Below are 12,522 nucleotides of genomic sequence, written 5' to 3'. Positions count from 1 at the left end.
GGAAGAAGGGAGGGAGGGAGAGAGAGAGGAAGGAAGGAAGGAAGGAAGGAAGGAAGGAAGGAGGGAGGGAGAAAGAGAAAAAGAAAGAAAGAAAGAAAGAGAGAGGGAGGGAGGGAAAGAGAGAGAGAGAGAAAGAAAGAAAGAAAGAGAGAAAGAAAGAAAGAAAAAGAAAGAAAGTCCCATAACCTCCAGACCCTGGGGGGGCAGAAGGAAGGAAGGGAGAGAGAGAGAAGAAAAGAAAGGAAGGGAGGGAAGGAGGAAGGAAGGAAGGAGGAGAGAGAGAGAAAAAGAAAGAAAGAAAGAGAGAGAGAGAGAGAGAGGAAGGAAGGAAGGAAGGAAGGAAGAAAGAAAGGAAGAAGGAAAGAAAGAAAGAAAGGAAGAAAGAAAGAGTCCCATAACCTCTAGACCCAGGGGGGCAGAAGGAAGGAAGGGAGAGAGAGAGAAGAAAAGAAAGGAAGGGAGGGAGGAAGGAAGGAAGGAAGGAAGGCCCATAACCTCCAGACCCCGGGGAGGGGGAGGGGGCGGGGGTGGGGCGCGAATTGCCAGCGCGCAGTGAGGCTCTCAAAGGTTAGGACGCAGAGCGGCAGGTAGGACTTGTGGCTGGTGTTCTCGGCCATGCCCTTGCCCCAGAAGTCGTTGGAGAAGATGTCCCAGCCCAGCGGGGCGCCGGGCCGCACGTCGGGGTTGTTGATGATCGCCCACACGTCGTCGTGCACGAACTCGCCCTGCAGGGAGTGGCCGTAGCACAGGCAGCTCGCCCCGCCTAGCAGCGCCGCGGGCCCGGGCGCCGAGAGTCCGCGCGCAGGTGGAGCGGGGTCGCGGCGCGGGGCTGGCTTCCCGCAGCCGGGGAGAAGGGGAAGCCAGGGTCCCGCCAGCTGTGCCCTCGATGCTCTCCGCGCCCCCAGCATTTCCCCCAGTGGGGTCTGTGTGTGTGGGGGGGTCCTCCTGGTGGGCACCTCCAGGCCCCGGGCCAGGACGGGCTTAGCAGGTGACCAGTCTCAACCCCACGCCCGCCCTCAGGGAGGGAGCAGTGGCTGCCGCCGCCCGGGACATCCCCGGCTTTTCCGCACGCCGGACAACAGCAGGGGCGGCCTCCGGGCTGCGCTCTCGCTCCCGGCTTCGCGCTCGCGTCCCGTCGCCCCCTCTGCAGTCTCCTTCCCAGGCTTTCTGTCCCCAACGCTCTTATAAAAAGTCTCAGGTTCGATTTTTTGTTTGGGTTTGGGCGCCGAATTGCCCTCTGAAATATTTCTCCTCGTTTTGTTTTCACTAAGGCTCTTAAAACAATCCGGGAGATGCGGGGCTAATTACTTTTTCTTCCTATCTAAGTGGATCACCTGAGTCTGATTATTATTTTCTGGGCTTTACACGTGTTTGAACTGTTCCTGCTAACATTATGCAAAAAACTGCGAAGGCCTTTGGCTTTGACTCCTAAACTTCCCTATCTTCTTCAAAGGTTGTTTGTCTTTTAAAAATAGTAGTTATAATCTATCAATATTTAGATACACCAGAACGTTGCTCACGAAATATGTCTTTATGTTTGAAAGTCTGTTAGCTCTTCCAGGCCCCTTGTAAATAGCATTTTTGCATGTTAACAGTAGTGGGCCTCTGATGAGCCTTCCAGATCCTCCTTCAGAACTGAAGGACTTATTCCCCCAGTTCCTGGGAGTATTGCAGGAAGGAACCCTCAGATGTCAGTTCTCTTCAGAACTGCCTTGGCTGAAAAGGGTCATTGCAACCAAGGTCACCTCCCCCTTCCAGGAGTAGCATATATCTAATGACTCTTGGATGTTGGGTTATGAAGGCCAGCTTGACCCTGTTGCCCTAACTAGGGACAACTTTGATGGGCCATTCCAGCTTCAGGTCACCCTAGGAGGGCTTCACTGAGACCACATCATGACCCAGCTTCTTCCTTTGCTCAGTCCTGATTTCTATCCTAAGAGCACTCCCAAGACAATGTGAGCAAGGCAGCTTGTGCACCACTCAGGACCTGCTCCCACTTTACCTCTGGCCACTAAGGCTGGAGCCCTTGATAAGACACACGCCCTCCTGAAGGTGGGAGGAAAATCCTACAAAGATTCAGAGACGTGTCATATCAGTAAATATTGAAGCACCAAGTAGCCAGGATAGTCCCTCCAAAATAAAAGACAAATCACTGCATCTTTCACCTTCCCTCCCCCAAAAGAAAGCACAAGGCCCCATAGGCCTCTACTGGCTATGGAGGCAGCGTATTTCATATGTAGGATAATTGTTCTAGCCAAATACTGGGACGCAAAAGGCTACCAGCTTAAGCCCAAAGCAGGACAGCACTGTGCAGCAGGTCCTGGCTACAGTAGAATCTGCCCTCACCCTTGGGCCATGCATGTGACAGACCCTATGTTAGAAGTTAGTGGTGGGAGAAGACACTGTGTGAAGTGTTTGGCAAGGCCCTGGGAGAGAATCACAATACAGGCCATTAGGGCTCTGGGACAAGGCCATGCCATCTTTCATACCAATTATATACATGCTCAAAAACAGCTCCTGTTGGGTTACTGGGCCCTGGTAGAGTTCGGGTGCTAGACTCATGGGGCATCAAGTGACCATGGGCCAAAAATGCCCATGGTGATCTGGATTTGGCCAGACCCACCAAGTCACAGACTGGACAGACATAAAAGCATTCCGACATATGATTAGAAGCGGTACATCTGTAGGGCCAGAGGTAGCAGAGCTGGCATGTACTGCCTCATAGAGCCAGTTCTTAAATTTCCAGGAACTTTGAAAGCACAACCATTATTAAGAATTAACTTACATACACTTAAATACAGCATATTTAAAATAAAAGCAAGAAATACTCAAACTTTAATACTTCCTCATTATTTTACTACATTTTACTATTACCCGTGCTCTGGTGACTATTCATGACTTTGTGTCTATATGGCGGACACGCTACCTAATAGTGTGCTACAGTGCATCTTTTCACAACTGCACATTCAGTGCTGTCATGTTGGCACTTTGAAATTAGCCATTTTAGAAGTATTTCTACCCTATAAATGGATAAGTGCTACAAAATACAATTTGATTTATTGTTTTATTGATTGACCACACAGAATACAATAGGAAAAATTTTAATAACGTAGCTTAAATATAAATGTGTGCCATTTCTATAGCCACTACATTTTGAGTAGCACAAAAAACACCAACTGAGGAAATATTATTTCAGTATCAGAAAGCTATTATCCCTTTCAGCCAATAAGTCAGTCACATCGTTAGCAAAGAAGTCAAGTTCTAGCATGCCTCTTCGTGGTTTCATTTTTGTCTTATTAAAAGAAATCAATCAACGTTCATGTCAGAACTATATTGATTTGTCAATTGCAACAACGTTGGCTGTGGAGGCAAGAATTTGACAAAAATCAACAAAAATATTCTGTAAGAATAATTTGGCTATATGTAATTTAAAATAAAGAGTATTGTTTATTTCATCATTAATTGTAAATTGGGTACTATACATCCTGCATATTAGTAAAATTTATAGTAAATCTATTTATGTGTATTGCTATAGACCAAATGTTTATATCCCCCCCAAATTCATAGGTTGAAACCTAATCCCCAACTTGAGGAGGTGGGGATTTTGGGAGGTGATTAGGTCGTAAGGATGGAGTCCTCATGAATTAGATTACTATTATTATAAAAGAGATCCCAGAGAGCTCCCTTGCCCGGTTCACCATTTGAGGACGCAGCAAGAAGACAGTCGGTGAACCAGGAAGAAGGCCTTACCAGACACTGAATCTGCTGGTACATTGCTTGGATTTCCCAGCCTCCAGGAGGTGTGAAAAGTAAATCTCTGTTGTTTATCAGCCATCCAGCATTCTGCTATAGCAGCCTGAATTGACTAAGATATATATACTTTTTTTGAGAGCCAGTGGTTAAACTGGCTAAAGGAAGCACAGACCTCAATGGCATCCACAACTCTGCACCGGTGCTGCCCTCCTTCTCACACCTATAGCCACATGGGGGACTCCTTTTGACCATCTGACAGAAGAGAAAAAACCCAGAGCTTGCTTCACTCTGAATCTGCTTGGCTGACAGGTGTAAGCATTACAGTGCCACTCAAGAATGGCTACAAATGAGCCCAACATTCTGGGCACCTACTAACGAAGGTTGATCCAGCTGTCGTCACCTCTTAATATACAGTCTGACAGGAACGACGATCCAATATGGCACCATTCCTCTAGGATACCATCTGGCTCCTTGACGGCAAGTTTACTATATCAGGCCCTTTCTATCCTAGAAGGGCCAGTGGTTTATTCCCATAGGAATAAATCACTCTTCTAGGCCTTTGCTGCCCACAGAACCTCAGCCAGAATCACTATCCAGGGGCTTACAAAATGCCTGTTTCCATACAACATAGCATCCAGCCAGGGATCCCACTTCATTGAAGGAGCTGTGGGCATGGGCCCATGTCATGGGGAGCATTGGTTGTATCACAAATCATACCATCCAGAAGGAGCCAGTCTAGTAGAGTATTGTATTATCCTGCTTGTAAGTGCAGCTGAAGTACCAGCTCTGAGGCAACTCCCTTTAGGTATAAAGTGCTATCCTCCAGAGACCTCTATATGATGCTCTGTCCTAATAGGAAAGCCACATGAATTCAGGAAACAAAGACTGGAAGCAGGAATGGCCCCACTTACCATGACTCTCCATGCTCCTGGGGAATATTGTGCTCCCTGTTCACAACCCCTGCTCTCCAATGCTTAGAGGTTTTCATCCTCAAAGGGGGCAAATCCAAAAAAAAACAGCACAGAACCCATCAACCTATGACGGTTGCCCGGCACTTTGGACTCCTTGTGTCTAGGAACTGTCACATGAGAAGGGAGCCAGAGTCATAGCAAGGGTAATTGACCCTGATCAGTAGGATGAGATAAAGCTAAGGTAGAACAGAATATGTGTGAAACTCAGGTGACCTGCTTGGGTGCCTCTTGGTATTTTCTTGCCCAAGTGTTACTGTAAAGGGACATGCACAGCAACCCTGGCCTGAGAAGGAGATGATTACCAAGGCCTCAAACCACTCTGAAATGAGGATTTGAGTCACATTACCAGGCTGTGAAAGAGAACTCCCCTTTTTCCACACTCTACTCTCTTCTACTACTACACTTACACTTCTGACTACCAAATGTATAGGAGTTCTTCCCATACCAGGCAATTCTCTGACGCCAGCTGAGTGTCCTATAATATAACTCAATTCTGACACTATTTTCCTGGAGACAGTGTTCAATCCCACAAGGTAAGGTCTTGGGCCCACAAGACTGCCCCCTCTTCAGATGCCAGTCACAAGTCCGGTTGTCACCTGTGCTTCTGAGGAATGAGCTATAATTTGGAGGTTCCCGTGATCCCCACCTTCAGTTCCATAATATGCTAGAATGGCTCACAAAACTCAGGAAAACATTTTATTTAATAGATTACCATTATTTTATAAAAAGGATTCAACTCAAGAACAGTTAGATGGAAGATGCATAGGGCAAGGTATGGAGAGGGGATGCAGAGCAGACATACCCTCTCCAAGCGCATCACCCACTCAGCACTCCACATGTTCACCAACCTGGAAGCTCTCCTGTTTCCTTCAGTCAGGGTTTTTTATGGAGTTTATTAAGTAGACATGATTGATTAAATGCTTGACCACTGAGGACTAACTCAACCTCCAACCCCTCTCCCCTCCCTAGAGGTTGGGAGGGTGGAGCTGAAAGTTCTAACCCTCTAATCACATGGTTGGTTCCTGGCAAGCAGCCCCCCATCCTTACGGGCTTTTCCAAAAGTCATCTCATTAACATAAACTCGGGTGTGGTTGAAAGACGCTTGTTATGAATAATGAAAATGCTCTTTTCATCCTTATCCCTCTTATCTTTGGAAAATACAAGGATTTTAGGAGCTCTGTGCCAAGAACAGAGACAAAGACCAAATATATATTTCCTATTATAAATCGCAGTATCACACAGGTAAACCACCAAGACCTGCAGAAGTGAGAGCTGAGGGTGAGAAGAATTTAGAATGGATAACAGAGGAGTAAAGACAATGAGTATCAATTGCAAGACTGAGAACAACTGCAAAAATGAGAGCTGTTGTTCATCCTACTAACCATCCTTTTCTGGGTATCATCTCGGGAAAAGAGACCAAATGGGAATCGTGGAGTCTGAATATGCATGAGAAGTAAATCTGTAGGGTGCAAGCAGTGGAATATGGAAGCCTTGTAGGTTTATTGTTCAGATCTTCCTTCAAGCAAACTGCACCAGGTCTGCACTAGCTACAGTGCCTAAGGAGCTCTTGCAGCATTGGGATAGAGGACACATTCTCCCTGGTGAGCTTCAGCCAAAGACTGAGCACAGTGGGAGTTCTAGGGTCTTGCCATATCTACCTAGTGCAGGAGGGTTCTAACAGTCATCATGCTATGAAGCTCTCCATGGAATTGGCCAGGACTGCTCTCTGAGGCTGTTCTGCATTCCTCCTTTTTTCCCTCTCTTCTTTCATAAGTGTCAGATCTTCACAGGTATGAAGACTTCCCTTGCCTATTCTTATACCTTCTCCCATTTATTGATATCTTTATTACCTTTATCTTTTACCTCCAATAAATCTCTCATACTTCTAATTCCATCTTGGCATCTGCTTCCCAGATAAGCAAAGCTGATTCATATGGCCTTCATTTATGACAGATACCAGTGTAGTATAGTAAGAAAACATTTGTCCAATGGAACATTGGACAAATGAAATATGGGAAAAACATGAATCTGACCCCTACTCTACTCCAAACACTGAAATAAATTCTAGATGGATTTTACACCTAAATGTTGAGAGTAATAAATGGATTTTTTCAAACAAGACCTCAAAACACAACAATAAATGAAAAGTTCAATAAATTGGATTTCATTAAAAATAAGAACGTCTAAACATGAAAAGACACGACTCAGAGAGTGAAAAGGCAAGGCCCTAAATGAAAGAAGATATTTGCAATTTATATATCCTATTAGAGAGCTCACGTCCAGAATGTATAACAAACTCCTTTAAACCAGTAACAAAAAGATCCCCCAAGTTTTAGAGAAGGAGTGTATTTGTTTCCTATGGCTACTATAACAAATTACCACAAACTTAGTGACTTAAAACAACAACAATTCCCTCACATTTCTAGAGGCCAAAGTACAACATCATGATCACTGGGCTGAGATCAAAGTGTTGGCAGGGCTGCCCTCCCTCCAGAGGCTGCAGAAGAGAATCCATTCCTTTCCTCTTCTAACTTCTAGTGACAGCCGGCACTCCTTGGTTTGTGGCCACATCACTCCAGTCTCTGCCCCTATGGTCACATTGCTTTCTCCTGTCTACCTTCTCTTCTGTCTGTGTCAAATCTTCCACTGCTTATCTTATAAGAACACATGTGATTGCACTTATACCTCACCCAGATAATCCAGAATTATTTTCCCATCACAAGATTCATAATCACATTTGCAGTACCCCCTTTTCCAAATAAGGTAACATTTACAGTTTCAGGGATATATTTGGGGACCATAATCCAACCTTCTTCAGGGCACAAAAGGTTAGAGCAAGCACTTGACAATAAGGACATCCAAATGTCTATCAGATTCTCTTATGTCACTTCCGATTCCAAAATTCTGTCATCCTATGAAAATCAGTATTCTTAAACTTAAATATTATAAAAACAATTTGACAGTCTTTTGCTGCTATAGTTACTATTGTTTGGGGGGATAATTTGGAAAGTTTTAAAAACAAGGTTTGTTGTTAAAAACAGAGGTGAGGAAAAGAAATTAAAAAGAAATAAAATCTTAGACACTGAGAATGAGAAAAATAATATGGAATCAAGGGTGTAAAAAAAGTGAGGTACGAATAATATAAAAAATTTTATACTTTGAGCTAACTACAAGTTTCCCAGGATGGTGACTGTGAATAAATTTATTTCCCTGTGGAAAAATCTCAAAATCATCCCCTCAGTGTGACTGAATCCTAAGTAGATGAGGCAGCAGATTTAAATCCCTGTGTTTTACGGTGAGAGAGTAAACATTCTAATGTTTACTAATCCCGATTAGTCCCCTTACGAGGAATGCTTAGTTTAATATGATCACAAAAGCAAAGAACCACTAACGTAGGGAAGAAACTTGAACAGTTAAAACCTATATGAGAGATTGCAGAGGCATCTTCTCTTACACAATGGAAAACTGGCATCTGTGTTTTCTAACCACTGCCCCCTGTTGCATAAGGGACTGTGAGGGCTAAGGAGACAGTGAACAGGACTCTCCCTCAGAGCCTAGTGAACTGGAAGAGCAAACTTGCAGGAGCTTACCTGAGTAGACTCAGGTATCCTAACCATATTGTCACAGCCCTAAAATGCCTCACTTCCTTCAGAGAGTAGTTCAAGTATTAGATGATTAGAGAGTATTAGATCCAATCATTGAGAAAGTACTCCTGTTAAGATGATTATTAAATAAAGTCTTACTCACTTAGGTTGCTTTAATCTCCCCTCTTATGGGGTGAATAGGAACTGAAGATGATTTAGCCTGTAAATCCGTTTAATCTATTTTGTAACATAAAGTTAAAGATTTCATTTCCATATTACAGCAGGCAATTTGATGCAAAGCTTCCAGCTGAGCACTGGGCCAGTCACCAGAGTAGGAGCCACACCCTCAAGAGGCTTAATTGTACTTGAGATAAAACACACACTGATCTACAGAATAAGGTCTATGGTCCAGAGCCAAAAGGCACTGATTTTGGAGTTGGGGGACCCGGGCTCTAGTTCCAGAACTAGCACTGAGGAGCCGTCACCTCCCCAGCCCCTGTGCCATTTCTGAATGTGTAAGTGAGAGAATGTGATGGGACAGTTTCTAAGATCTCAAAGATCTAAGATCAAGTGATTCTCTTCTATGAAGATAAATCAAAGGATGTAGATTAATCAAGAGAGACAGAATAGCAATACTAATAGCTAACTTCTACTGAGTTCTTACTATGTGCCAGACATTGAGCTAAAATTTTTACAAGGTTTGAACCATTTCAGCCTTAAACAACTATTTGGGGCATTACTATCATATTCCTTTTAGAAATGGAAAAAAAGTTGAAAAAAAAACTTTCCAAGATCACACAACTAAAGTGGTGGCTCACACTGTTGGAAGAACTGGCTGTTAAAGTGGGATCTGACAGGACAAAGACTGTTTCTGGTGAGTCTGAGGGATATACACCCCCTAAGTCAGTTGCAAAGCAATTCCTTTCACCCCATCTCCAGTGCCAAGAGCCTGCCTCAAGCTGTCACCAGCTCCCACCCAGACACCAGCACAGGCCCCAACCTTCCACAGCCAGCTTCTCTTGGTACACCCACCCCCATCCAGAGTTTCCAAAACCCTTGTCTGATGTTGCCTTTTCCTCAATAAATATTTGCTGAATTAATCCATGAAACTTGTAGTTTATTTATGTTAGAAAATTTAAAAAGCTGATTGTTGGTGAAAAGAAGAAAGAAGGCAGTGGTTGTACCAAAGGCAGGTCAAAGGGTTTAGATTCATGTAGTAAAACAAAGGGGAGCCTCTGTAGATTCTCCACCCAGAAGTGGCACAATGAATGTGTTCTACCAGTGGGCATGGAACACACTGATGAAGGAAGAACAGAAAAAAGACTGGCCAAGGTGCTGTGGTGGCCACCAGGCTGGGGCTGATGAGGCCACCACGGTGGCGCCTGTGTAGCCTGAGGCAGTTGGGGACCAGGAAACACTCCCCAAGAAACTCTTGCAAGGAAAGGGGAAAAGAGAAAGGTTAAAGATGGTTGCATGGGCCTTACAAAGCATCAAAAATGGAAGCAAAAAGGAAATAAAGTCTTTGGGGGTTAGTCTTTTAGTACCTTAAATATCTGGAATTTCAAAGGAGCTGTAGTCCTGACAACATAACCCCAATGTTTCTGAGCTTTTCTACAATTTTGATGTTTCTAACAACCCAAATCTGTACCTAGAAATCCTTTTTAACAACAAAAAGAAACCTTAAAGAAAAATTTTATATCAAACTGATAGCTGACTGATGATGAACACCTTTAAATAATCCATTTCTCTGTTTTATTTTTCCACTAATGTCAGGTCACACCCAACATTTTATTTTCACAGCACACATATTCTTGGGGTAAATATTTTGTTGGAATCAAGTCAAAGACCCAAATCTCAGCCTTCACCTATATTTTAACACCCGAAATATTAGCATAATACCAATGTGAACATTAACTTCATCTTAATTTTAGAATAATTGCAACATATAAAACACATTCCCTTAAGCCCTAACCTTTTCATTCCAAGAAGAAAGTGATAACATGTTCTTTCTCATTGCTCTCTATTCTAAGTCAGGACAGAGTTCAGAATCACAAACATTACTTGAATCTCATACTGGACCAGGCAATCAGTACAATTTCCAATATGTGTATTTTGGTTCAGTTGAGTTTCATTTCAATTCTTTTTCTCCTGTGTCTAGTTCCACAATATGATTAATGACCAAACTTGTCTTGGTCTCCCCACAATTACCTTGAGAATGTGCAATACTGGATTTTTCACTTACTATAAATGCAAAACAGAGATGCGATTTTCAATGTGATTTTCAATGCCCTTAAAATACACAGATATTTATCATTGACTTTTTTAATAAATTTCTTGGATTTTGCACACAGAAATGTTCTATGTGATAACCATTAACTTTTAAAAATAAAGTACTGTCAGTGATAAGTATCATATTAACCACATTGTAAGTTAAACTCTTCTTTACCTAGAGACAGAACAATGGTAGAAACCGGTCCTCACACTATACACATCCTCTGAACTCTACCTCAGAAGAACCACTTCTAACACCAAGAATTATTTTCTTAGGAGGGAAAAATATTAATTAATTTCAATAATAAAGTAATTTATAAAGTGATTGTTGTAAATTAATTGACATCATGCTATTCTGATATTGACCTGAGAAACCACTGGGTTTTTCCCCCCTGAATCCTCTTGCCAATCCACTGGAATTCAGTTCTCTGAATCTTCATACATAGGTGCCTGTAGAACATTACTACCATTCCATAGTGAGCAGCATTCAAAACCCAGTCTTGGGCTTCCCTGATGGGGCAGTGGTTGAGAGTCCGCCTGCCGATGCAGAGGACACGGGTTCATGCCCCGGTCTGGGAAGATCCCACATCCTGCAGAGCGGCTGGGCTCGTGAGCCATGGCCGCTGAGCCTGTGCTCCGCAATGGGAGAGGCCCCAACAGTGAGAGGCCCGTGTACCAAAAAACAAAAACAAAAACAAACAAACAAAAAACCCCAAAAACCCAGTCTTACTATCCCAAACCACAGGCTTCCACAACAGCTCCAATCCCAGCTCAGGTACAGCTTGGCTCAGCTGGCCCTGCTCTGCCTTCACCTCTGGATTCCAAATACACACAATCTTTTATTAATTCCTTCTACCTGCCAGGACCTTTCTCACCTCCAAGCCTGCACACATATTGTTCCTGTTGGAATACTTATTCCCTTTTCTGGCTTGGCAAACCCTACTTGTCCTCCACGCCCCGGCTAAAAGGTCACTTCTTCAGCAAGGTCTTAGCTGCCTATATGTTCTTATAGCTTCCAATCTTAGCATAACAAGGATCATACTCTCATTAAAGTCAGCTTTCTCCTTTAGACCGTAAGCTCCATGAGCACTGATTGACACTCAGTGCTCGATAAGACTTGATTTGCAGGGCTATTACAAAGATTAAATGAGGTAAGGTATAGAGTGCTTAGTTACACAGACTGCTATTTTTATTATAGCAGTTTACATGCTTGATGCCAAAGTGTTAATATGATAGCAAAAAAAGCCATTGGAGCCGTTGGAGCCAAAAAAAGGCATTAGAGCCCCAAAAGCCATTGGAGCCAAAAGAAACCACCTCAGAATACCCCAGATATGAGTGATAGATATGCGTGGTCATATCGCTAGAAAATCATCAAAGTCAAGCTCAATTGCCATGGCATCCCATTGACCTAACTTTGGCAGACTCAGTGGCCCTTTAAGGACACTTTATAAAGCCTAACTTACAGTACATTTCCAACTTTCAGTTAGAAAATAGTAAGAAATATGATGAAAACAGGGTTAAAGGACTACAAGATAATTATGAAATAAGTTTGTGTTTTTCATAGGACAAAATAAATGAGTAAATACAACAATGTTAGTTGGGAAAGGAGATTTTCATAACGAGAAGACAAAGATTGCTTTCAACAACAAAGTGGAACCAGGCATTAACAAATATAACTGTATGGATGAATCTCAAAAACACTATGCAGGGACTTCCCTGGTGGTGCAGCGGTTAAGAATCCGTCTGATAATGCAGCGAACATGGGTTCGAGCCCTGGTCCAGGAAGATCCCACATGCCACGGAGCAACTAAGCCAGTGAGCCACAACTACTGAGCCTGCATGCCACAACTCCTGAAGCCCACGTACCTAGAGCCCGTGCTCCACAACAAAAGAAGCCACTGCTCACCACAACTAGAGAAAGCCCATGCACAGCAATGAAGACC

Source organism: Phocoena sinus, chromosome 10 (assembly GCF_008692025.1).
Source record: "Phocoena sinus isolate mPhoSin1 chromosome 10, mPhoSin1.pri, whole genome shotgun sequence".
NCBI classification, from domain to species: Eukaryota; Metazoa; Chordata; class Mammalia; order Artiodactyla; family Phocoenidae; genus Phocoena; species Phocoena sinus.
The sequence above is the reverse complement of the archived record's forward strand: the minus strand, read 5'-3'. Positions refer to the sequence as shown.